At 39.2% G+C, this 25,468-nt stretch overlaps 1 non-coding gene across 1 annotated transcript; it reads left to right on the forward strand.

Annotated features, from left to right (window-relative positions):
- The first annotated feature begins 2,099 nt into the window (after positions 1–2,099).
- On the forward strand, positions 2,100–2,227 carry LOC118666682. Its single transcript, XR_004971031.1, has one exon. It is a non-coding gene; the product is annotated as a small nucleolar RNA SNORA30/SNORA37 family (small nucleolar RNA).
- The last annotated feature ends 23,241 nt before the right edge of the window (positions 2,228–25,468 follow it).

The raw sequence follows: 25,468 nt of genomic DNA on the forward strand, positions 1-25,468 counted from the left end.
ACATATAAGTGAAATCACATGGTATTTGTCTTTCTCTGACTGTCTTATTTCACTTAGCATAATACTCTCCAGGTTCACCCATGCTGTCACAAAGAATAAGATTAAAAGAATAATAATAATTATAATAAGATTCCCTATATTCAAATAACTCCTGTTGAATAAGTAGGAATTCAAAGGGTAAGATATGGTCCTTAATTCTTTGCATTTGAAATGTTCTTCATATTAGATTACATTTACTCTAAATGGCCACAGTGTTGCTCCATCCTAGTTTGCAATGCATGTGACTCACTCAGTTTACAGTATATTAGTGGGTCAAACAGTGGCGACTAATAAAACTAATAAGATGTCCTCTATTAGAGTGAAGAAATCCTTTTTCAGTACTTCAACCACTCAGCTTATGTGGCCTCATTGTCAAGATTATGCCTTTCATCTTTGGAAACCAATCCCTTTCATACACAATTTCAGCAAGAAGCAGTATTGACTTGTCTAATAATAAAAAGTAGAATTAGGCTTCCATCACAGAGCATTTATAATTTGCATAAAACCTCTCTAACCTATTTCTTTTAAGGCAGCATATAACCAAAAGGTTATATTCTGTTCCATGCACCACTAATTACTCCAAAATTACTATATAGATTTATGCAATATTGTTCAGTTCTTTATGCAGATAATTAAAACAAGTCATATGCAAGATATATCAGTAGGAAAATGCTATTGAAATCATTAGAAAAACCGATCAAGCACAATGGATTTCTTTTACATAATATCATATGATGTAATAATTTAATATGGTATCTGAGAGCCACTGTCTTAATAAAAATCATCCCAAGGGTAACACATAAGACATACTTTTACCACTCATTTTAATTGAGGCTTCTAAATTACATGATGTAGAATTTTAATAGAAAAATTTTTTCAAATATATTTTTATTGATTTCAGAGAGGAAGGGAGAGGGAGAGAGACTTAGAAACATCAGTGATGAGAGAGAATCATCGATCGGCTGCCTCCTGCACACCCTCTACTGGGGATGGAGCCCACAACCTGGGCATGTGCCCTGACCAGGAATCAAAAGGTGACCTCCTGATTCATAGGTTGATGCTCAACCACTAAGCCATGCCAGCCAGGCAAGAGAAAACTTTTAATCATCAGAAAGATTATTGTGAATAGATTTAATACTTGACCTAAAATTGGGTAAACTGATCTGAAACTTAATTATTTTAAAAAATACTACAAGTATTTCTAATGTTAAATTCGGAGTACAGGTTGTTACCTGACCATGTTTGATCCTTGTCACAGAAATACACAGGTCTCTTGTGTACCTGAGCATTTTAACTCCACTTTTAAAAATCATGGAAACCTGTATGGCTCCTGTAGCTCATGTGTTCTCTGGTTTCCTTAAATGACTCTTAGGAGGAAAAATTCAGGGCAGTGCTGTTTCTCCACTTCTTTGCAAAGGTGGCGTGTAAATGATTTGTGACCACTGCGGATAAGCCTTTCCATGGTTGTTTAATAAAGAGCAGCACAGCTCCACCAGTGTAACACAGAATGACATTGCCTCGGGTCACTTCAGGGCATGTCACATCACGTAACACAACATAACCTGATGTAACCCGATCCAACAGGTCAGGTGCCTGTTGCCTATTTGTAGGAAATGCGTTTTATTTCTTCTCCAGAAGAGAGGCCATGTCACCATGTATAGCAAAATGTCAATCCTAGCTCTGGGTGCAAGGAATACCAAGGGGAATAATTTCCTTCCCAATTATAGTGGACTCTGTTTAGCATTGAGTTACTTAGAGTGCATGACATGAACAAGAATGTAGTTGCGACTATTGAAATCAAGTTGAAGAAAATCCGCCTTAATTAGAACAAATTTGAGAGGACAAAAGTTCTAGTAGAGACAGAATGCCATTTTTTTTTTAAATGGCAATAACAGCAGGAGAGAGAGGAGATAAAAAGAGTTATGAAACAAGTAATAGGTAATAACATTAGAGTATTTAATATAAGCGAATTTTATTTTCTAAGAAACAAATAGATGACCAAGCAAGTGATTTTTTTTTAATTACTACTTTTCAAGGTATTGAATTTGAAATTTATTTGTCTAGCACTTTCACAAGCCCTCCCCCGGCAGCGGGGCCAGGATTTGGTGGCTGGTGCTGAAAGAAAAGCCTTGATTGAACCGTTGCCCTAGGACTGTGCCAGGGGCCGCTGTCACTCAATGACACACTGAGTCTCATCAGTGGCATCCTATTCAACATTGTGCCTTCCTCCTGTCGCTCTGACCTTGGGCCCTCTTTCCATTCATCCTTTGACATACAGAAAAAAAAATGTTCCTTGTATTGTTTCATTCTTGAATTAATCAATGCAGTTGTCCACGTCACTGGGTGCATTTAGTATGGAAAAGAGACATCATACCCACTGCCTACCTTCAGTAGGCTTAGCTGAATAAATAAACAAAACAGGTGTACATTTGCACACCTGAGACTGAGTAAATGCAAAACTCCAGGCTCTTATCAGGATATCCCAGAGAAGGTAAAGAAATAAAAGAACATTGCCTATAGTAAAAAAGAAGGCCTCAAGGATTTTAATTTATGACTATCTGCTTTGTGTTTAATTTTCTAATCTCACAAGGAAATCCAAGTCTATCAAATGGTTAAAAATGCATGTAGATCATTAGGCATGGTGAACTTCAAAAACATCTAATTTGAGTTTATCTATAAAAGTAAAGGGCATGCCCTCTTACAATATTTCTTGGGCAAATAAAATAATTAATTATGAATAAAACTATAGGATTTCTCACTAGAAGATCTGAAACAAAAAGAAAGTTATAAAGCAGTACTATAAAATTCATGCTTAAAAAGCTAAAACATGTTTACCTACCAAGAGTGTCATCCAAATAACCAGTTCTCTTTAATCATTTACTTGAATGAATCCCATTTTATTTGGCTGTGATCTGTTAGATGTTAAGGGAGAAGAATTGAAAAAAAAAAAAAAAAAGAACAACCTCTTAAGAAAGATATGAATCAGATGTAGTGGAAGATGAAATTTTTATATTTGTTTACTCTACTCGAGTGATACTCTTTCTGGATCTAGATATGGAAACAAGAAGGTATACAAGAGGTGAAAATGGTGAAAGCAGGCATTTATATTTTTACAAAGTAGATTTGCTCTTTCATCAGTAATCTTATAGATTCTTTTCAGATCACAAATGGAGATAATTATTATGCTTACTAGTATGTTGTCATCAAATATGAATCATTTCAGAATTATTCATCACTTCCAATAATTTGTCCCATTATTCTCAAATTTCCCCCATTAGTTTATATAATCAAGATTGGACTGTGCATATATTATAGGCAAAGGACTATAATAAACTAATATATGCATCAAGAATGAACCATTAAACATAATGTCAGAATTCAGTTCATAATTTCATTTCAAAGGACAGTTGATTTTCAACTCAAATAAAATTTGTGCCTCCAATACAAGTGTATAATTTGCTAATAGCTAAATATAAAATATTTGAGGTCTAAGATATAGTTGATATACGGACAGGCTTCCTTGCCTTGTAATAAAAACTAAAAGTTTTATTTCAAACAAGTACATCTTCATAGTTGGAAAAACAAAAATTATCCAATGTAATGGAACATTGAAGTTATTAGTTATCTGTTAATTCATCTATGTTTTCCAGTATTCCCAACTATGTCTACAATTTTAACCAATTATATATCAACTTGTGGGTCTCTCTCTCTCTCTCTCTCTCTCTCTCTCTCTCTCTCTCTCTCTCTTTCTTTCTTCCTTGCTTCTGCTCTGTTTCCTTCCTCTTCCCAAAATGCCCAAAGAGGGGGGTGAATGAAGACAACAGTTGGGATGGGACTAGATCAGGGCATCCAGAGTCATAGGACTGTCTAACTCTCTACTGTCATCAGGTTTGGCATCTCACACATTAGCATGGCAAATTAAAAAGCTAGATGGAACTATAAAATGGAATCTCTTGGAACTGAACTAATTATTAATAGTTGGAAAAGAGAACAAACCTATGCTTATACAATGATAAAGTTAATAAGACAGGAATTCTACTACCTCCAACTCCACTGTCCTCAGGTCAACTAACAGGATAAATTGCATATTTTCTTCTAAATTTTATAAAAAAAACACTTTACACATACACAGTAGAGCAATGGGAAAATAGGATTAGATTGTTTTATTGTTATTTGGCTTGGAACTTAGCTCACAAAGTAAGTTTGCTACGTAAAGATTTTTCAGTTATGTACTCACAAGTCTACAGGAGTGGCTGTAAAAGGAAGTCAGGTTTGAAAATAAAGCCGTTTTCCTGCTTATTGATGTAATGATGAACATATGGCCAACACCTGGAATTTATAGAGGCCTTTACCTAATAAAACCTTTTGAGCTATTCCAAGAATGACAACAAAGTGATGGCATGGAGCAAAACTGCCAAAGGTAATCGTCTTCACTTTCTGGTTCTTTTAAAGCAGAAAACATAAAACTAAAAACCACTGCCTCTCAAATGCTTATGAAATGTGCATTAGAGAGGTGGGAACCCAAGTTCCCTGACAAAGGTGCCATTATTTCATGACTGTGAATGTCTTTCTGGATTGTCTCAAGAAAAACAGGTTTATGAAGAAGATGACTGATTGGTAAGCATACTTTTAAAAAGTGGAGTAAGACAGAGTGCAAGATCAAGTTCAAAGTATAAGAGTTTTACTTAGAATGTTTTTATAATGGAATGCATACTTAAGTGATATAACCAGAAATAACATTGACTTGCAATTTTATAAAAATGGATTAAATTTACCTGAAACATAGAAAAATGTCATTTGCAAGGTGTCTCTAAGGTCAACATAGATGTTAAAACTGAAATTTCTAATCAGAAAAAGAAAAATCATAAGATCCAGATTGAATATATATATATATATATATATATATATATATATATATATATATATATATAGAGAGAGAGAGAGAGAGAGAGAGAGAGAGAGAGAGAAGGCATCAGGATAAGATAGCTTAATATTTAAAGAATATAAATATATATGTAAATTTAAATCAGAATAATATAGCCAAAATATACCTCACATTTGTTTTTTTAAGTATTTTATTGAGTTATTACATATGTGTCCTTATACCCACATTACCCCCCCTCACATTTGCACTAATGCTTTGCAAATAAGATTTGTCTTTAAAGATAATCACAAAATCAGAATTCACCCCAATCACAAACTTCTATTTACCTCAATTTGGACATCAGCAGATTAAATGTCAACACCAAAATCCACTATTGCTTTTTAAAAATTTTCTTTTTCAATTACACTCTATGGTCAATGTTATTTTTTTAATGTTTTTATAGATTTTTTATATAGAGAGAGGAAGGGAGAGGGAGAAAGAAACATTGATGTGAGAAACATCCATAGGCTGCCTTCTTCACCCACTCCCACTGGGACTGGAGCACATAATCCGGGCATGTGCCCTGACCAGAAATCGAACCGGCAACCTTTTGGTGCATGGGATGATGCTCAATCAATGGAGCCATACTGGCCACGGACGCTCAACATTATTTTGTGGTAGTTTTGGGTGTACAGCACAGTGGCCAGATAATCAAACACCCTTCAATGTGCCCCCCTCCAGTGTCTCAAGTACCCTCCTGACACCATACATATTTATTAAAACATTATTGACTATATCCCGATGCTGTACTTTACTTCCCTGGACCTTATTGTGAGTAACAATTAATAGATCTTAACCCGTTCACCTGTTCACCCAACATTCAACCTCCCTCTCCTCTGGCAACCATCAGTCTGTTCACTGCATCGAGTCCATTTCGAATTTATTTGTTCATTTATTTTGCTCTTTAGCTTCCACATATAAGTGAAATCATATGGTATTTGACTTTCTCTGTCTGAGTTATTTAACTGAGCATAACTCTCTCTAGATCTATCCATGCTGTCACAAATGGGAAGACTGCATTATTTTTATAATGGCTGAGTAATATTCCATTGTGTATATGTACCACTTCTTTACCCAATCGTCTATCGATAGGGCTTGAGTTACTTTCAAACCTGCCTATTTTAAACAACACTGCAGAGAACATAGGGATGCATATATTCTTTTGAATTACTGTTTTGGGTTTCCTTGGATATGGTATACCCAGTTCAATCACTGTGTCGTAAAAGAGTTGTATTTTAAAATTTTTGAGGATCTTCATACTGTTTTCCTTAGTGGTTACACCAATCTGAGGTCCTACCAACAGTGCACAAGGATTCCCATTTCTCCACATCCTCAAAAACACTTGGTTGTTGATTTATTGATAACAGCCTTTCCGACAGTATGAGGTGATATCTAACTGTGGTTTTAATTTGCACTTCTCTACTAATTTGTGACATTGATCATGTTTCATATGTTTATTGGCCATCTGTTTGTCCTCTTTGGAGAAGTGTCATTTCAGGTCCCCTGCCCATTTTTTAATTGGATTGTTCATTACCTTGGTGTTGAATTGTATGAGTTCTTCATAAATTTTGGATATTACACTCTTATCAGGTGTATGACTAGCAAGTATGTTCTCCTATTCAGTAGGTGATCTTTTCATTTTGTTGATGGTTTTCTTTGCTGTGCAATCACTTTATAGTTAAATATAGTCCCAATTATTTCTTTATCCTTTTGTCTCCCTTGCCCAAGAAGATATATCAGAAAACATATTGTTATGAGAGCTGTCAGGGATTTTTACTGGCTATGTTTTCTTCTAGGAGTATTATGGTTTTGAATCTTACACTTAAGTCTTTAATCTATTTTTAGTTAATTCTTGTCCTATCTAATAATAGACAAAGATTGAAATTGACCATACCTTCACTACACCTCCCATTGGCTAGTCAGCAAGGTATGCAAATTAACTGCCAACAAAAATGGCGGTTAATTTGCATATGTAGGCATGAAATGGAGGAGCGAAGACTGAAGGCGGCTCCAGCTGCCGGACAGTAAGAGGCTTGGAGGCGCCTTCCCTGCGGGGTGCTGGAGGAAAACCAGTGCCGGCAGCAGGGGAAGGGAAGGCCTATTGCACGAATCTTTTCGTGCAGCAGGCCCCTAGTATATGATATAAGAAGGTGTCTAGTGTCATCTTTCTTGCATGTATCTGTCCAATTTTTGACACCATTTTTTGAATAAACTGTCCTCACCCCTTGTATGTTCTTTCCTTCTTTGTCAAAGATTAAGTTGACATATAGGAATGAGATCTTTATTTTGTTCAATTGATCTGTATGCATGTTTCTATGCCAGGGCCATGCTATTTTGATTACTAAACCCTTGCATACTTTTATATCAGTTAGAATGATGGTTCTTACTTTGTTCTGCTTTCTCAAGATGGCTATTCAGGGTCTTTTGAAGATCCATATAAATTTTTGGAATATTTGTTCTAGTTCTGTGAAATATGCCATTGATATTTTGACAGGAATTTTATCGAATCTTTAAATTGCTTTGGGTAGTATGGTCATTTTAACAATGTTAATTCTTCTTTATCATTAGCACTGTAGATGCTTTTATTTATTTGTATCTTCTTCAACTTCTTTCTTCACTGTCTTATAATGTTCAGAGTACAGATCTTTTACCTCCTTGGTATTTATTTTTAGGTATGTTATTTGTTTGATGCAATTGCAAATGGAATTGTTTTCTTAGGTTCTCTTTCTGATAGTTCATTATTGGTGTATAAAAATTCAACCAATTTCTGAATATTTATTCTGTATCCTGCACTTTACTGAATTCACTTATAAGTTCTAGTAGTGTTTTGGTGGAATCTTTGGGGTTCTCTATAGAAAGTATCCATTATCTGATACTGATACATAAAACTGAAAATAATGACAGTTTTACTAATTCCCTTCCAATTTGGATGCCTTTTATTTCTTTCTCTTGTCTGATTACAGTGGTGAGGGCTTCCAATACTATGTTGAAAAGAGTGGTGAAAGTGGACATGTTTGTCTTGTTCCTGATCTGAAGGAAAATGCTTGTAGTTTTCCCCATTGAGTATAATGTTAGCTGTAGGTTTATTATATATGGCCTTTATTTTATTAAGGTATGCTCCTCCTATTTCCAACTTTCTTATAATTTTTATAATAAATTGGTGCTGGATTTTGTCAAATGCTTTATATGATGATATTATTACATGCTTTTTATTCTTCATTTTTATGTGGTCTATCATATTAATTGAGTTGCAGATATTGTACCAACCTTGCGTACAGGAACTAAATCCCACTTGATCATGGTGTACGATCTTTTTAATGTATGGCTGGATTCAGTTTGCCAATATTTTGTTGAGGATTTGTGCATTGTGCTCATCAGGAATATTGGCCTATAATTATCTTTATTTGTAACGTTTTTATCTGGTTTTAGAAATGAAAACATACTGGCCTTGTAAAATGAGCTTGGGCATATTTCCTTCTCTTGATTTTTAAAAATAATTTAAGAAGGATGGCGTTAGTTATTCTTCTAATGTTTGGCAAAATCTACCTGTAAAGCCATCTATTTCAGGACTTTTGTTTGTTGGGTTTTTATTATTATCACTATTATTATTATTATTATTACTTCTATGATTTTGTGGGTTGTAATGGTTCTGTTCAGATTTTCTTTTTTTTCCTTTAATCTCGGAAGTTTGTATATTCTATGAATTTATTAATTTATCCAGGTCATCTAAATATTGGCATATAGTTATTCATAATATTTTCTTATAATCCTTTGTGTTTCCATAGTGTCAGTTGTTACTTCTCTTTCATTCCTGATTTTATTTATTTGGGTCTTGTCTCTTTTTTCTTGATTGGTTTGGTTAATAGATAAATAATCTTGTTTATCTTTTCAAAATACCAGGTCTTGGTTTCATTATCTTTTATGTATTTTTTAGACTTTCTTTTGTTTATTTTCTTTCTGATCTTTATCATTTCCACCTTTCTACTCACTTCGGGCTTTGTGTGTTCATCACTTTCTATTTATTTTAGGTGTAATATTAGACTGTTTATTTGAGATTTTTATTGTTTCTTGAGGCAGGCCTGTAATACTATAAGTTTCCCTCTTAGGAATGCTTACCCTGTGCCCCAGAGATTTGGGGTTGTTATGTGTTCACTTTTATTTGTCTCAAGGTATCCTTTCACTTCTTCCTTAATTTTATTGTTACCAACTTATTGTTTAGTACCATATTATTTAGCCTTTAAGTCTTCGTGTGTTTTTCAGATTTTTTTGTCAGTGATTTTTAGTTTAATACCATTGTGTTCAGAATAGATGCTTGATATGATTTCAACCTCTTTAAACTTATTTAGACTTGTTTTGTTGCCCCACATGTGGTCTATCCTAGAAAATGTTCCATGTGCACTGAAAAAAATGTATATTCTGCTGCTTTGGGGTTAAATGCCTTAGAAATATCAAGTAAATCTTGTGGTCAATTGTGTCATTTTAAGATTCTGTTTCCTTGTTAATTATCTTTCTGGAAGCAATACCCATTCATCTTAATAGGATGTTAAAGTCCCTTCCTCTGACTGTATTGCTATTAATGTCTCCCTTTATGTCCACTAATATTTGCTTTATATATTTAAGAGACCTATTTTGGGTGCATACATGTTTACAACGGTGATATCCTATAGTTAGATTGATTCCCTTATCATTATGTAATGTCCTTTGCCTATTATTATAGCCTCTATTTTTTTTTCTTTATCATTTTTGTTGACACTACTACAGATATCCCTATTTTCCTTCCCTTTGCCAGTCTCCACCCAGCCCCCTGCCCTACCCCCACCCTCTGACCAACACCACTACTTTTTGCAACAGCATGAATGGGCCTGGAGATTATCAGGCTAAGTGAAATAGCCTTTATTATAAAGTCTGCTTTGTCTGATATATGTATTGTTACCCCAGCTTTTTAAAAATTTCCACATTCATGAAATATTTTTTTTTCCCATTTCTTTACTGCCAGTTTGTGTATGTCTTTTGTTCTGATGTGGGTCTCTTGTAGACAGCATATATAAGGATTGTGGTTTTTTTTATCCATTCGGCTACCTTAGGTGTTTTGATTGGAGCATTTAAGCCATATACATTTAAAGTGATTACTTATAGGTACTTACATATTGCCATTTTGTTATATATATTTAGGTGTGTGTCTTTTTTTCCTTCTCCTTAAAGAAGTCTCTTTAAAGTTACTTGGCCAGTGTGGCTTTATTGGTTGGGGGTCATCCTGTGCATTGAAAGGTTGCCAGTTTGCTTCCACATCTGGGCACATGCCTGGGTTGTGGGCTCAATCCCTGGTGGGGGCAGGCAAGACACAGCTGAACCATGTTCCACTGTCACATCATTTCTCTCTTTCTCCCTCTCCCTTCCCTGCTCTGTAAAAATTAATAAAAACATTTTTAAAATAAATAAATAAATACATATTATTTATAATACTGGTTTGGTGGTGATGAACTCTTTTTTAAATCAATCAATGACTTCTTTAAAATTTTTTTTAATTAATTAATTTGAGAGAGAGAAAGAGGAAGAGATCTGTGGCTTCATTCATCTATGCACCCATTAGTTGATTCCTGTATGTGCCCTAACCATTGATCCAACCCACAACCTTGGCATAGAAGGACAATGCTAGAACCAGCTGTGCTACCTTGCCAGGGCAAACTCCTTTTGTTGTTGTTGTTGTGGCCTGGGAAGCTCTTCATTTCACCTTCAATTTGAAATGATAATCGTTCACAGTCTTGCTTATAGGAGTTTGCTTTTCATTACTTTTAATATTTTGTGCTGATCCCTTTTTGTCTGAAATATTTCTGTAAGAAATCAGCTGAGAGTTTCTAGTAATTTAAGATGTGATGGTAGGTTGTTTACTTGGGATTTCTCTTGTTTCTTGAGATAAAATTTCCTCTTATTACTGCTTTCACTTTATGCCAAGGTTTTGATATGCTGTGTTATTATCCTCATTTGTTTCTATACATCTTTTGATTTCATCTTTTATTTATTCTTTGACCCAATCATTTTTAGTAGTATTTGTTTAATTTCCATGTATTTGTGTGCGTGTGTGTGTGTGTGTGTGTGTGTGTGTGTAACTTGTTTTTGCAGTTGATTTCTAATTTCAAGGAATCCTGGTCAAAAAATATGTTTGGTATATTTTCAATTTTGAATTTGTTGATGCTGGTTCTGTGACTCAACATATGGTCTATCCTTAAGAATGTTCCATGTGTGCTGGAGAAGAATGTATTATCTGATGTTTGGGATGAAATGTTCTGTAAATGTCATTTGGTCTAGAGTTTCATTTAAGACTGGTTTTTTAAATTTATTTTTAGTCTGGCTGATCTGTCTAGAGCTGCCAATGGAGCATTAAGGCCTCCAACTATGATTGTGTTTTGATATGCTTCTCCCTTTAGTTCTGTGAGTAGCTGTTTAATATATTTTGGTGCTACCTTGTTGGGTGCATATATATTAAGAAGTGTTATGTTTTCTTGATGTAGTGTTCCCTTTATCATTATAAAGTGCCTATTTTTGTCTCGTTATTTTTGTTATCTTGAGGTCTATTTTGTCAGATATAAGTATGGCTACATTTGCTTTTTTGTGTCGATATTATTTTCTTGGAGAATCATTTTCCACCCTTTTACTTTGAATCTACCTTTGTCTTTGCTGCTTAGATGTGTCTCTTGGTCTCTTGTAGGCAGTACATGATTTTTTTAATCCACTCTGCTTCTCTGTGCATCATTACTGATGAATTCAGAGCCTTTACATTTAGGGTAGCTATTGATGTATGAGGACTTCCTATAGCCATTTTATCTTTTGTTTTCTCATAGCACTGTGCCTCCCTTGGCTCTTTTCCTATATGCTTCTGTCTGTTGTTTTTGTTCGTGGGTATTCCATACATCTTTCCTCTGTTTCTTCTTTTTTTTAAGCCTTCTGTCCTGGTTTGGGGATTTTTGTGTGTAGTTTCCATTAGGTTTATAAAAAGTGAAGATATATATATATATATATATATATATATATATATATATACTGTAGTTTTTTTTTCTCTTTTCAGAGCATCTGATCTTCCTCTTCCTTTGCCAGTTCATACCTTTCCAATAAGGTATGACCATAATACCTTGGCATTAATATGTTATTGTTGTCACAAGTTATCCCTTTTTAGGCTGCACATTTTTTTGGCAGTGTTACTTGTAGTGTTGTGCTCTTCTCATTTTTGTTTCAGGTAGAATATCTCCCTTAAGTATTTCCTGCAATGGAAGTTTCTGGTGCTAAAATCCCCCAGCTTCTGTATGTCTGGGAATGTCCTTACTTCTTCATATTTAAAGAATAATTTTGCTGGATATATTATACATGACTGGCAATTTCTTTCTTTCAGACTTTTGCATATTTGGTTCCACTCTCTTCTGGCTTGTTGAGTTTCTGCTGAGATGTTGGATGAGATTCTGATGGGTTTTCCTTTGTAGGTCACTTCCTTCTTTTCCCTGGCTGCTTTGAGAAACTTTTTTTGGTCGTTAATTTTTGACAGCTTCATTACCAAGTCATTGGAGAGGGCCTCTATGGATTGATGTAACTATGTGTTACGTTTTTTCTTGGATTCAAGGATCTAGTCCTTTCTATAGATTTGGGAAGTTTTCATGCACTATTTATTTTAATAGGCTCTCAATTCCATGCTCCCTCTCTTCCTCCTCCACAATGCCCATGATTCTGATGTCACGTTTTGTGAGGGAATCAGATAGTTCTCATAGAACTCTTCCATGTTTCTTTATTCTCACGTCTCTCTCTTCTTTCCTCTGCATCAGTTCTTGATTCCTATCTTCTATATCACTAGTTCTTTCCTCTAACTGGCGGATTCTGTTTTCTATGCTCAATAGCTTACTCTTGATTTTCTTAATTGCTTGCTTCATTTCCGGGATTTCTGATTGATTCTTTTTTAAAGTTTCAATTTCCTTGGAGAAACACTCATTTTGTTTATTGATTTGTTTTCTGAGTGCATTGTAAAGCTTGACAGTATTTTCTTGCATATTGTTGAGTGTTTTTAGAAATGCAAACTTGAAATCTCTATCATGTATGTCACATAATTCATGTATTCTAGCCTACTTTCTGGGGATTTTCCATTTTTTTTCTGGTCATTGTTGCTACTGTAGTTGTTCATGGTATTTGTTGTTCTCCTTTGTTTTCCTATTTATCTAGGAGGAGGTTTTTTTCTACACTGTTCCAGTAGATGGTGCTGAATTGCAAGATATTTACCTCTTTGGCCTCACAGTTTTGAGCCTCCATGGCTTCTGTGGGATAGCACCGCCTCTGCTGCTTGGCGGTGGTTTGTTTTTCCCTCACCATAATGGCAACCCCTGACCTGTGTGGGTCCAGCCCAAGTACCCTTCCTGGGGTTCAGTCACAGAGCAAAACAGTGATTCTACTGCAACAGGTCTTCGTTTACAGATAATATACTCCTGGAGCCAACTGCACGGGCAACAGGATGTGAGTTTGTTGGAGTCTAATCAGTGGCATGGCTCTGTGATTTACTTTCTTTGTCTGAAAGATCACCACCAGGCCCAATAGTGGGGAGCCACTCAGCAGCCCCCAGCGCTCTATTGGGTAGGTGTCTGCTGACTCAGTGCTCACTCTTGCCACTCATGTGCATGACTCAGACCCTATTAGCAGTGCGCCCATGATTCAGGCTCTGCATTCTCTTGCTGCTTGCACGTGTGACCATGAAAATCAGACAAACAATTGCAGATTGCCCTGCCAGACTGACCTCTGCAGCTCTCTTCCTTTAGGCAGGCTGAAAGAAGTGCCTGCTACCCCACCTGGCTTTCTCCCTTTCTGGGCTGGCGTGTGAGTTTCAGTTGTGCTGCAGACACACTGTGCTGTAGAGCTGCTGCATCAGTGGCTACCCTTGTCTGAGCTTCCATCCCTTCTCATTTCCCCACTTATTCCAGGAGGCCCACCTTAGGTGTTTCAGTGTGTGGGCCTCTCAGGTGTGCATCTGTGTGAGCAGATACTTCTTTGTTGAATTATAGATGGTTAACTTGTTGAAATGTCAGGGGGAGAGGAAAAGACAGGCCCTTAAGGTGCATTCCTTTAAAGCCACTATACTTGTTTTTAAATCAATTCCTTTATAATTTCTTAAAATGCTGGTTTGGTGGTAATGCATTTTATTAGTCTTCAATTTTAAATTATAGCATGCTGGATAGAGTAGTTTTGAATTCAGGTCCTTGCTTTTCATCACTTTGAATACTTCATGCCAATCCCTTCTGGCATGAAGTGTTTCTGATAAGAAATCAACTGGCAGTCTAGTGGAAACTCCCATATAGGTAATGTACTGTGTCTCTCTTGCTGCCTTTAAAGTTTTTTCTTTGAATTTAATGTTAGTCATTTTATTATGATGTGTATTGGTATGAGTCTCTTTGTGTTTTTCTTGATTGCAAATATCTATGCTTCCTGGACTAGTGTGACTTTTTTCTTCACCTGGTTATGGAAGTTTTCTGTCACAATTTCTTTAAATAGATTCTCTATCACTTCCTCAATTTCTTCTTCTTTTGGCATCCCTATGATGCAGATGCTATTACCTTTCATGTTGTGCCAAATTTCCATTAAACTGTCCACTTTGTTTTTATTTTTTATTTTTCTTGTTGCTCTCTAATTGGGTATTTTTTTCCAAGTCACTGATTTAATCATTTTCTTCTTTCAATCTATTTTTAATTCCTTCTGTTGTATTGTTGATGTCAGATATGGTTCTTCATTTCTGAGTGGTTCTTGTTCTTGGTTTCTATTTACTTTATCGTGTGGTTGTAGTTCCCACTAAGTTCCTTGGTTATCCTTATGACCAATTCTTGAACTCTATTTTGATAAGAAATTATCTCTATATCTGAAATTTAGCTCTTTTTCTGGATATTCTTCCTTTTCACTCATTTGGGGGTTGTTTATTTATATCCCCATTTTAGTTGTTTTTTGTTTTGTTTTGTTTTGTATTTGCTTCTGTGTATTAGGTAGAACTTCTTTGCCTCCCTGTATTTGTGGGTTAGCCTTATATAGTAATTGTCCTGTGGGACCCAGGGGCACAGTCCCCTTGATCTCCTGAGCTGGATGGTCTATGAATGTCCCTTGTGTGGATTATGTGGGTCCTCCTCTTGTAATTGGGTCTTGATTGCTATAGGCCCTTTTGTTCATGGGGTCAACCCTCAGGCTGGCCGACCATAAAGCTCAACTCTGACCATGTCATGCAAGTTGTTGTACAGGTGTTTTTGACACAGTATTTCCACTTTTAGGAATTTACCCAGAAGTTATGCCTGAGTTGGGCAGCCTAACTGTGCCAAGATGCTTCATGCTGAATCTTCAGTGACCGCCAGGTAAAATTTGGGGGATAACACTTGCAACGGTCCTTTGGAGGGAAGCCCAGACCAGCTGTGGTAAGGGGCCCAATCCTGGCAGGAAGACCAGCATCCTGTTCCTCTGATGCCTTTCAAGTTTGAGTTCTTGATCCATGCATTCAAATTTAGTTAGGCATGAGTGTTTGTAGTTGATTATTGATTGCTGTTGACACATTTGTGTTGAGTTGACCCTCAGGCTGGCTCACTGGGGTATTGATTCTGAGCACAGTGTACAAGTTGCTGTGCAGGAGCTCACCCCAGAAAATGAGATTCTTCTCAGCAAATCTGGTGCCTGTCAATACCTCCCCTAAGGGCTGCCACTTGTGGAGTTAATCAATTCATGCTCTGATGTTGTCTGTAGCCCCCTAGCAGGTGTGTTGGTTCTGGGGCCTCTTGGGAGTCATCCTAGTGCAGATTAATGTTACATGCTTACTGTGACTTTTCCTGTGCTACCTGTTAAAAGCTATAAAGCAATCCATGTTTGGTAGCTGCTTTTACTAGGCCTGGGTTCACAGTGGGAGAGACAAAGCTGCTTACTGATTTACATAGTACAAAGACAGCACAGGTCATTAAGAGGGGCAATGCACCCCAAATCCCCTTCTTCTTTCCAACTGCCCTCTTGGTTCAGACACTAAAGAGGCTCTGGCAGTATGTGAGTTACATGAGTCAGGGCTCACTGAGTCACCATGTAGGTGTGAGCGGTGTTCCCCTGGTTAATATAGATTGAAACTCAGTGCCAGTGTTGATTTTGAGGTCACTCAGTCAAAGACTCAGTGCTCATTAAGTTCAGCTGCCATTGGCCTGGGGCCTGTGGACCTATGTTGGGGGTTGTGGTCTTAGAGAGCCAGCTGGGTGAGGCCAGTAGAGTTTATTAGACTAAAAAAGATTAATATCTGGCCAGGTGGTTGGAATGCCTGTAGGAGGACAACATTTTCCCTTCCTCAAAGTCATCTAACTCATTCTCTCTCTTCATTTCTTCGGCACCCCTTGAGTTTGCCTGGATTTTCTTGAGTTAGTCAGGAGAGATTACAACAGGGGCACAGGTTGGCTGAAGCCAGTAGATTTGGCTTCAGGGTGTGAACTTGGCAGGGAGGGGTCTCAGTTTTCCAGAGGGTGGGACTAATCTCCCCAGGCTGATGCCATATGATGGCCCATGGGTGCAAAGCCAGGCCTTTTCACATCTCCACCCTTCTTAACTGTATTGACCTGGCTTCTTCTATAAATCCTTAGTTATAAGACTTCTGTTCAGCTAGCTTTCAGATGGTTATCCAGGCTGATTGGTTTATAATTTAGTTGTAATTTTGATATGGTCCTGGGAAGTAGTTAGTGTGACTTTCACCTACTCTGCTGCCATCTTGAATTTCAATATTCTTTTATGATATCTTTCCATAGCCCCGTAGTCCTCATAATTTATTTCTTCTCTCAAGGACTTGGAGTCAAATGGGCAGGAGAAATGGGTTATTTCACTCAAAATCATATAAAAAGAATCTAATTTACTATTGATTATCAGAGTTAAGCACTACAAATACCTGTTTGGAACTTTAAAACAAAACAAAGCACATTTTCCTATTGTATATCCCAGTAAATCAGTCAGTTGATAACCTCTATAACTATCGGATCACATGCCACCATCAAAATAACAACAATAGCAACAACAACAATAAAGTTGTTGTAGCATAGGGAAAGAAGAAACCACAGCCCATCTAGAATACCTGGCTTTGCTATAAAGAGGGTACAGAGGAGCACCCCCTCACCTTTTCCCTCCCACCCCTTTCTTCCCCCACAGGCATGCATCTCCTAAACTCTAAGGGACCCCATGAAGCTCGCAACCAGGGCAGCAATGGGCAGTGGCAGTTTATCCGGGCAACCCCCCTGAACCTGTGCCCAAGGTCCCCTTTTCTCTGACATTTTAGTGAGCCAAAGCAGCCCAACCTAGGCTCCTTTCCCCAGCCCTTCCTTGTTTCACTGTCCCCAGTTTTAGTAAACATCCTCTAAAATCCACCTGGATTCCTGCTGTGAACTTTTCCTGCAGGAAGTCAAGAACCCACACACTACTGCTGGCCCTAGGCATACTCTCTCAGGGCCAGGTCCCCTTTCCGGGAAACCCCTACTTGGTCCATAATTTTGCTCCTCAAAATATGCCCAGGAACCATGTCTCCTTCCTGTGGTGGTTAGTCTCAGCCTGGAGCAGAATTTCCACCTGGATCTGAGGTAGAAATCTAACCCTAACAACTTGATGCTGCTCTAGCTAGAATCCAGGAATTTAAGGCCACTCCCTTCTCTCTGGAGGACCTGGACCCAAACACTTAGAGATACTTTCTGACCCCAGGCTCTACTCACAACTCAGGAGTCCTGAGTCCTAGCTCACACCTTTCCAGATACCCAGGGCTCTGAAACACCACTCCTTGCAAGAGCCAACCATCTCCACCTGGGTACCAATATCTCAGGCTCCTGACACTAACCAGCCCATAGAGATTCTGGAGCTGAGGCTCAGCTCCTGCTCTCAAAACATTTAGGACTATCAGCCTCAGGCCTTATTGAACCCAGGCTCTCCAGGCCTCAGCCTAGCAGCGACCCAGGTGTCAGAGGGGCCCCAGCTCCTCCCCTCAGCTGTGGGGGCAGCTGAGCTATGGGTCAGGCTGTGGTGGGAGGCCAAGAGGAGTGGGGTCAGCTGGGATTGGGAGGAGAGACAGCAGCAGGGGCAGCTGGCAGAGGGAGGGAAAGACCGGCAGAGAGAAATAAACTGGGAGAGAGAGGAAGAGACAGTGAGAAGGAGGATCAGTGAGAGGAGGAAACAGCAGAAGTGGAGGGCTAGAGAGAGAGGAAGAGATTGAGTGTGAGGGGGAGAGAGAAACCTGGCTAGACAAAGAGGGGAAAAATAAAAAGAAGGTACAGAGGAATTTTCAGGGTAGCTCATGTATGCATACTAAGTACAAAATAGATAAGTGCTCTGTGATGGTGGCAAACACTATTTTTTTTTAAAATATATTTTATTGATTTTTTACAGAGAGGAAGGTAGAGGGATAGAGAGTTAGAAATATCGATGAGAGAGAAACATCAATAAGCTGCCTCCTGCACATCTCCTACTGGGGATGTGCCCGCAACCCAGGTACATGCCCTTGACTGGAATCGAACCTGGGACCCTTCAGTCCACAGGCCGACGCTCTATCCACTGAGCCAAACCGGTTTCGGCGCAAACACTATTTGGGACAAGTTAGATGAGAGGAAAGAGCTAAGAATGGTAATTATAATCTTAAGTTACTTTTTCCTAATGTGTGTACGTATTTTAAATAGTATTTCTGTTTTGAATTATTATCAGTGGAAGTGGGGTGTCCACTGGTAGAAGTGGGGGATCCCTTTCCCTACTGAGTGGTGGGGGTCAGATTCTTACAATATCTTGAGTAAAAGAATTTTCTAACACTCACATGGGAGGATGAGTGATTTTTATTTGCATGGAATTACATCCCTGTGTTTCTAAGGTCTGATTTCCCTCAAGCTGGACCTGGAAGATGTGCAGTTGGGAATTTAGCAGAGCTAAAAGCATAGCCAGAGTCCAACGTTTCCATTCCATGGTTAAGGTGAGTCCAGCACAGCGTCAGGCTAATTACAGTTCTTTAGGTCATTGTGTGTGGGGTCCACATGGCTGTGGACCATGAGGGTGAATACAAGAGAACAGGAGCATGAGAGTCCTGCAGGTCAGGAGTCAAGCATGAGCAAGAGGCAAGAGGGGGAACTCCTGTGCTTAGAAGCTCTCGTACCTTAAACCTTCCTGTGCTTGCAGTGACCACACTTACTCTGACTAACGACTTGTTCCCAAGTGTGATTGACAGATAAGTATCTTCCCTTTTTCACCAAGATTTTACTGAGCATGCCTATAATGTGTGCCTGTCTTTGCCATGTTATTAACAATGGAATCATGATATATTTTATCATAATATGAGTGTAATATATTTCATTTATTATGATTTCTTTTTTGGTCAAAAATCTATAACATTTACCCACTGAAGAATTCACCATTTGGGGCGTTTAGTTGATTATTGGCATCCTATCTAATAAAAGAGAAACATGGTAATTAGCTGTACCTCCGCTACCCTTCCCATTGGCTAATCAGGGTGATATGCAAATTAACTGCCAGCCAAGATGGCGGCCGGCAGCCAGGCAGCTTGAAGTGAACATGAGGCGAGCTTGCTTCAGTGACAGAGGACTCCAACGTTCCCCACCTGCTTCTGCCGGCCTCTGAGCTTGCAGTTTGAAACATTGTTACAAATATAGAAGCTAAACAAAACCCCAGAAACCTGCTTTCAGCCAGCCGGGATCTCAGAGCTGGAGTTGAAACAGTGTTTCGATTATAGAATCCAAACAAACCAGATACCTGCTTTCAGCAGCGGAGAACTAAGAGCTGGAGCCAAGCCTCAGAGCTAAAGCTGGCCCAGAATAAAAAAAGAAAAAAAAAAAAAGGAGCGGTTGGGAAGCTTCAGTCACCCGCCAGCCTGAAAACAGCGATCAGCCCCTCACCCAGACTGGCCAGGCACCCCAGTGGGGACCCCCACCCTGAAGGGTGTGTGACCAGCTGCAAACAGCCATCATACCCTCATACAGGCTGGCCAGGCACCCAAGCAGGACCCCCACCCTGATCCAGGACACCCTTCAGGGCAAACCAGCCGGCCCCCACCCATGCACCAGGCCTCTATCCTATATAGTAAAAGGGTAATATGCCTCCCAGCACCAGGATCAGCGGAGCCGCGAGGCCTCCTGGCACAGGGGTCAGTGTGACAGGGGGCAGTGCCCAAACCCCCTGATCGCCCTGCGGCTCTGTGTGTGACAGGGGGCGGGGCCACAAGCTCCCTATCCACCCTGCTCTGTTTGTGACAGGGGAAGGTGCCCCAACCCCCTGATCAGCCCTGCTCTGTGCGTGACAGGGTAAGGAGCCCCAACCCCGCTGATGGGCCCTGCTCTGTGCGTGACAGGGGGTGGTGCCGCAACCTGCCCATTGACCCTGCCTTGAGTGTGATGGGGGCGGTGCCCCAACCCCCCAATCGGCCCTACCCTGAGCGTGACTGAGGGTGGCATTGCAACCTCCCAATCCGCCCTGCTCTGTGCATGACAGGGGGCGGCGCCCCAACTCTCCAATCAGCCCTGCTCTGAGCCCGACCAGGGGCTGCACCTAGGGATTGGGCCTGCTCTCTGCCACCCAGGAGCAGGCCTAAGCCAGCAGGTCGTTATCTCCTGAGGGGTCCCAGACTGTGAGAGGGCACAGGCCGGCCTGAGGTACCCCCCCCCACTCCCGTGAGTGCACCAATTTTTGTGCACCGGGCCTGTAGTAGAATTATAAAAGCCTAGTCAGCCCAGGAAAACATGGTTCATCTTTCACTCCCAACCCAATTCTGTCTCTTACCCTGGAGAACAGATAGTAAAATAACTTATCACAGTCTTTCTCACAAATTATTGATCATAAATCATTGCTTTGTAGATGATGTAAATATTTAAAATTAGAAGATGCAATTTTGGTTATCAAAAATGTAGACTTAAACCTGTTGAGATTTTAAATGTCTTCCATTACATATGTCTCATTTAGTATCCTTTTGTTTTATACATTGTAATTAGTTTGATTTAAATTTAAATACACTTGTAATAAAAAAATGAAGACTTCATAGAGATGCTGAATTCCATTCTTTGGCAAGAATTTAGATATTTAACTAACCATTAAAAGTGAGGGTAAAATAATATCAAATAGAAAAAAATAATAACAAACTGTGCCCTCAAAATTAGGAGAGTGTGTATCAAATACTGGTCATAGAAAGCACTAAACTTTCTCAGCCAATGCCAATTATCAAAGTTACTGGAAAATCTGGAATAGCTGCTAATAATTGAATTTAATAGAGAATTGATAGCACATGGTGATCAGCAATGTTAATGGAAAAAGTCTCACACCAAATTGCTCCTTTTCAGATGTCATCTCAGAATAGTAAAAAGCTGTGAGTTTTGACTTATGTTGACAATTTCCATTTCTTTGCATTAATCACATGTACATAATATGAAATAGGTGCAGTTTATTGTGGCAACAGGGGTTTAATTATTGCTTCAAATGTATTTGCAAAAGTGTATTTTTTACGACTTTGGAACCCTGACAATGGAAGTGATCACTTCTAATTGTCCACAGGATCCCCAGGAGCTAGCATGATAATCTGGCCTTCAGATTTGGAATTTTGAAAGGCCCATTTTCTTCTTAGCGTGAATCAAAGGCCTCTGGTTTTCTCAGTGCATAAAGCCATTACCAATCTCACAGATAAAATGTGGTATGAAAATGTAGCCTTTCCTGTTTCCTCTCTAACTACACAAGGAACTTTGGCCTGAATTTATTCTTGTTATTTCTAATTTTCTGGGTTCAATTGTTATGTTGATTGTATAGGATAAACTCTACAGGGAACATGGTGACCATCCGATTAACAGTATTCAGACCACAGGAATTGTGTGGGCAAATGGGGGACCAGAACTGAGAGCATATAATTAGGAATTATTTACCAGCACACCTTTTACTGCAGTTGACCGTGTTCATTCTTGCCGAACTATTCCCATTCCTTCCAGATTTTGCGCATTTGCCTCTCCCATCCTCCTATTATGCTATCCTCCATCCAATTTGTGTACTCAGATATAGCATTTATGCTTCAATGCCTGGCCTTAATCTCACCTCTACTATGATACATTTTCTGATTATCATTGATTTCACTTATTTCCATAAGCAAGCACTCATTGTCTGTGTTGCAGATTTGATACTCATACTATCTTGTATCATTTGACATATATTATTACTTAAATTTTAATCAGTCCAACCATTACAAGGCAATAAGCTCCTTTTAGCAAAAGGAGTCTGGTAATTGTTTGCCTTCCCCTCAGTGCATAAATCTAAGTAGCTTCCACATAGGAGATATAATTGAGGGGGAAAAAAGAGAGCAAGAGAGACCATTGAAACTGGAGTTAGATGTGTAGATATAGGCATTAATTAGCTCTGCCATCTTAAAATCCTGAAAGATTTTCCAAGTACCCTAGCCCCATGAAAATCAGATATCTTATTCAGTGAAATGGGAGAATTCCTGGGGAATTTATTTCAAATTTGGTTATCAAGAGCAAACGAGATCGGACATGTATATGGGCTTATTCATATGTGAATGGATATATTGCAAATAGATCTCATCATTGTAATAAGTATTTAATACATGTTTGAGCATAGCTTTCAAAACATAACTTTTAATTCATAGTTATCACCTACAATTTTTAGCTTCTTCTGATGGAAGACAGAACAAAAACCCTCCAAAATATGTAAAATTAAAAAAATAACATAATTCAATGTAATGAGTAAAGGGAAAATAAAGTGAGAGATTGCAAATAGAGTCAATGACTGTGATGGCAAACAAGGTCTGCAGATCTGGAGTCTGACATGGCACACAGCTCAATAAGACCAGGATTTTATATTTCTACACAAAAAGGCTAATTTAAATGTAAATCATTTTGGAGTGCCAGTATGTTGTAAGTATCTCATTATTTGCTCTAATAAGAACTATATTCTTGCCCTCAACAAACTTCAATCTAAAGAACAGAATAGTCTTCCTATAGGATAACAGTTTGAACTCTAATATGTAAAACAGTTCATATTCCAAACTTATTAAATCTTGAACTCACACTATTTTTTATTTTCACTAAAATACAAATATGACTAGATATAAAAACTCCAGTTCATATGCCATGCAGAAATTTTAAAATATAGATCAATTACTATTTAATAAGAAACATTCATAAGCACAGGAAGTAAAATTAAAAATGTTTGTTTCTTTGAATAGGGTAAAAATTATTTTTCATTTATGCTTTTATAAACAATTAGGGGCCCAGTGCACAAATTCGTGCACCTTGAGAAGGAACTGTGGGCTGTGAGGTTGTGGTGGGCACAGGGGTGGGTCTCGGTTCATCCTCCATGCCCCTGCCTGGCCCCTCCCGCTGTGCCCCCCGTTCCCCTGTCTGCCTACAGCCCCACTCCTGCTGCCACCACTCCCACGTGCTGACAATGCCTGCCCCGCTTGCAGCCACTGATGACGCAAAGCGATTGGGGCTGGCACCAGGTGCTGGCACCAGGTGCTGGCAGTAGGTGTAAGTGGTAGCTGGCTGTGGGTGCGAGCGGTGGCTGCTGGCCCTGATCACCCTTCAGGAGCAGGGGGAAATGGAGAAGCCCTGAGGGGCCAACGGGGGTGGCAGCTGCTGCTCACACCCACTGATGGAGCCAAGCAATCAGGGCCGGCGCCAGGCACCTGCAGCGGGTGAGAGCACCAGGCAAGACTGCAGCACACGGGAGCAAAGAATTAGTTGTAACCACCAGAGGCTCACCCCTATGACAGCCACCAGCACCCCGCCTTGGCCTGGCATTCCCGCTCACCTGCTCCACCATCCTGCCGTGGCCTAAGCCTGCCATGTTCCACGTACGCCCCCTGGTGGTCAGAGTATGTTATAGTAACCAGCTGTTCAGTTGTTTGGTTGTTCTGCCACTTGGTCTATTTGCATATTAACCTTTTATTATATAGAATATAATCAAGGAAGGAAAAAAATGAAAGGAAAACTAGATAAGGATTTTTTTTTTATTTGGAGAATGGTAGAAAAATAGGTGATGGCAGATACAAATTCAACTGCTTTGTAAGATTAGATAGGTTATTTAAAATAAGTGAATGATCAATTATAGTGAGTAGAATAGATATGGAAAATGGAAGGAAGAACATCTGTAAAACAAGTAAATTCAAACTTTTGAAATACTACATGTCCCAAGCAAAAAATTTCATTATAAAATACCTGTGAATACTGGATAGCCTATTACCAACTTTAAAATAAAATGTTGACTGGAAATATCAAAGGAAAATGTCCAAGAACCAAAAAATTAGAGGGAACGAAAAACTAGCACTAACATTGTGGCTGTATTTGGAGAGTATCCTGCACATGATAGCTGAAGTGCTTGAGTTATTTATGGCCAGAAAATATTAGACAATAGAAGTGGGGGGCTGGAAAAGGTAGTAGTATGACAAAAGCCCCTTGCCCTAAACCACTACATCTCCATGCCTAATAAAATGGAAACTTGGGGGGAAAATCATCAGCTCAGAAAGACAAAAATTCTTTCAGTTTCAACCTGGGCTGTGAGTGAGACCAAATATTGTTCTGGGAATGTAGCCTGGATTGGAGCCTCTCATGACTTTGTGGTTAAATTTTATGCTACTGCCATGGTCTCTAAACTCCTAAGTTTAAAAGTTTGCATAAAATGTAAACCAGGGCCCTGGCCAGGTGGCTCTAGTGGTTGGAGCATTGTTCCGTATACCAAAAGGTTGCGGGTCAGTACACCTGTCTAGGTTGCAGGTTTGGTCCCCAATTGGGGTGCATATGTGAGGTAACTGATCAATGTTTTACTCTCATATCTTTCTCTCTCTCTCTCTCTCTCTCTCTCTCTCTCTCTCTCTCTCTCCTCCCCCACCCTCCCTATCTCTCTAAAATAAATAAAATAATATCCCCAGGTGCAGATTAGAAAAAAACAAAATTATACATCAGGAACCTACTAAGCCCTAATGCACCTAGTAAAAGCAAGCAAAATACTTTTTGGAGGAATATGGTTTTATATTATGAAAACTCAATTGACTAAGAACTCATAGTCTGAAATTACAGAATGTCTGAGAATAAAACAGCAGACATATCACACAGTCAAATTAGACTCCCAAGAACTTGATAGAACTATTGGGAGAATGCTACAGAATTTGAGTTTAAAGTATATATAATCTCAAAAATATTCAAAGTTCTAAAAAGCTGGAGGTCCAGTGCATGAAAATTCATGCACTCGAGGGGGTCCCTCAGCCAGGCCTGCACCCTCTCGCAGTCTGGGAGCCCATGGGGAGCGGGCCTAAGCCACAGTCTGGTCTCCCTCTGTGGGAGGGGACCAGAGGGCCAATCGGTGGACTGCACCAGACAGTGAGCAGCCAGTCCCACCCCGCATTGCCCCACCGCCACCGCTGCTGGCCTCCTGTGGGAGGCAACTGGTGGGACAATTGGGGGATGGCACCCCCTGATCATCCCTCTGCCACCACCAGTACCCACTGACCCAGTCACT

Source organism: Myotis myotis, unplaced genomic scaffold, assembly GCF_014108235.1.
Source record: "Myotis myotis isolate mMyoMyo1 unplaced genomic scaffold, mMyoMyo1.p scaffold_m19_p_11, whole genome shotgun sequence".
NCBI lineage: Eukaryota > Metazoa > Chordata > Mammalia > Chiroptera > Vespertilionidae > Myotis > Myotis myotis.